Consider the following 2,624-nt stretch of genomic DNA (forward strand, 5'->3'; position numbering starts at 1 on the left):
ATTTCTCTATACTTAAAGCACAAAATTGAAGTTGTTAGTTAGTCAATTATAATATTTGACTGGCTAGTTTTTAAACTACTTTAAATGGGTGTAAAGAAAGCATGGGAATAACTTAGTGTCACTAATCTGACACGTGTTGAGCATGTACTGAACACTTGTTAATACAATGGATACATTACAAATTTATAATCCATCGTATCAGACACTTGACTTTGAATATATTTTGAGAGTGAAACGTACATTAAGCTTTTTTGAAGTATACAAATATATAAACTTATTTATATGAATTTATCTCTAATATAAAATTGATAATTTTTTTGAAATAATTCTTTTTAATTAACGTATCATTGTCACATCAGTGTTCAAGTTTTTTAAGAATGACATGTTACTGTTACGAACAGAAAAAGAAAACTGTAAGGATCCTAAGACTTGGGAGAATCTCTCATCCAATTGAAGAACGACTAAATCAAATCTAATTCAAATAACTAGATCAAATCTAATCCAAATAACTCAATCAAATCTAATCCTAACAATCCCTTCCTTAAATTGAACACGAATAGTAATCAGTTTATATCTACGACTTCATACAAAACTTCCACCACGTAACTACATCAATTCTCATGTGTCATTTCTGTTTATTTCTCCAGATTCATGGCTTGCCTCCATTTCTCACTCTTCAATGCTTCTTAAAAGTTTACAAAGTTTGCAGGTTCAATAGGGGTAAACATGGCTGAGCTTCATCATCTTCTTTACAAAAAAACTTCTCCTATTGCATAGTTTCTCATCCAGACTGGTGGTCTCTTATTCCTCGCCTTATTCGAGCTAGGAGAGCTTGCTTCAGCCAAAGAGCAATATAAATTATTTTTCTCTGCAGTATTTCATCTGCTGCTTCTGTATCATTATTTTCATCTGACGCTTCTATATCATTATTTTCATCTACCGCTTCTATATCATTATTTTCATCTGCCGCTTCTATATCGTTATTTTAATTTGCAGCTTATATATCATAGAGTCTGTAAGCTTTTGACTATTCACTAACTCTGAGCAAAACATAACTCAAACTCTTATCATCTAGTCTAGTTCTCTGAGCTGTCTCCTCATTTTGTCTCTGAATCAACTGGAGCTCACAATATTGTTCTTCTTCCTTCGGCTGCAGCTCCAGAACTAATCGTCGCTGTGCTTTTTCTACCCTTCTTCTATTCTCTTCCAGCATTTTATCTAGCTCTTCTCTCTCTTTTCGTGCTTGTTCTTCTTTTTGTCTTGTAGTAGTAAGAGCGGCTTCTTTCTCTTTCTCAAGCCTTTCTTCAACTTCTTCTGAATTAATTAGTTCTTCCATCCTCCTAGCTGCATCTTCTTCTAACTTCTTCAACTCTGCTTCACGCCTTTTCTTCTCTTCTTCCTCTTTCTTAAGCTTCTCTATGGAATGATTCCAATCAGTGGATGCACAACTAGGACTGGAACTGAAGGATTTGGGGAAAGGAGATAACGAGGAAGACTTACTTCTGCGTTGGCGGCTGAAGGAACTTGAACGGCTGCTTCTCCTGGAATGGGTAGTGGAATGATAGGGGGAAGGACTTGGGTCCCTTCTGCTTCTCTGACTATGGCGATAAGAATTGGAGCGGTGAGTTTATGACAGAGACCTTGAACCACTTCTCCCCATAAGTTTCAATTGAGTTTGAGTGGCTGCTACAGGCTGAGATATAGCATGCAATACGAACATTCGATTCAAAGACATCTTTGTCTCCATGATTAAGTCTCTCTCAGGATAAAACACCTTGCATGTTCCATTTTGAAACAAAAAGGTAACCTCTTTGCTTGCAATTTACCACTACTCAACAAATTGGTTCTCAGGTCTGGCACATAGAACACTTCTGTTATTATCATTATGATTCCATTCACTTCCAGCTGTAAATTACCCTTTTCGGTTACAACCATGCTTGAAATTCCCAATGAAAATGTCCTAGCTTGTGACAGTTATAGCACTCCACTATGGCCTTGTTGAAGGTTTGTCTGCCTCGTCCCCTTCCTCTGCCTCTAAAGCTTCCACGACCTTGACTCCTTCCTCCAGCAGACTGCACAAGTGGACTCTCTATCGACATACTTTTATTATGACACACTTAGAAGATTGTTGCTTCTAGTTTTAACTAGTTTAGGGCATGGCTCTGATACCAAATTGTTAGGAACAGAAAAAGAAAATTGGAAAGATCAGAAGAATTGGGAGAAATCTCTCATCCAATTGAGGAATGACTAAATCAAATCTAATTCAAATAACTAGATCAAATCTAATCCAAATAACTCAATCAAATCTAATCCTAATAACTCAATCAAATCTATTTGGTATCATATTTATGTCTCGTATTTATATCTCTTTTTTTTTTTTTGTGACTCTGAGATATTTTGCTTTTATAAATAGATATCTTCACGAAAATAAGTTTAATTTATGTTGAGATGGAGAATAAAAATTTACACTTAAAGGACGTTGATACTTGGAACTTTGATTCCTCTTAGTGTGAAGCTTGCATCTTGCAATTACTTGGGTAAAGAATGTGTTTCACTTAAAATTCACTCAAGAGAAAATAATCAAATAACGAACCATATTTGAGAGAGGATAGTTTTTTTTTTTT

The sequence above is a fragment of the Cucurbita moschata genome, unplaced genomic scaffold (assembly GCF_002738365.1).
Source record: "Cucurbita moschata cultivar Rifu unplaced genomic scaffold, Cmos_1.0 Cmo_Scf00084, whole genome shotgun sequence".
NCBI classification, from domain to species: domain Eukaryota; kingdom Viridiplantae; phylum Streptophyta; class Magnoliopsida; order Cucurbitales; family Cucurbitaceae; genus Cucurbita; species Cucurbita moschata.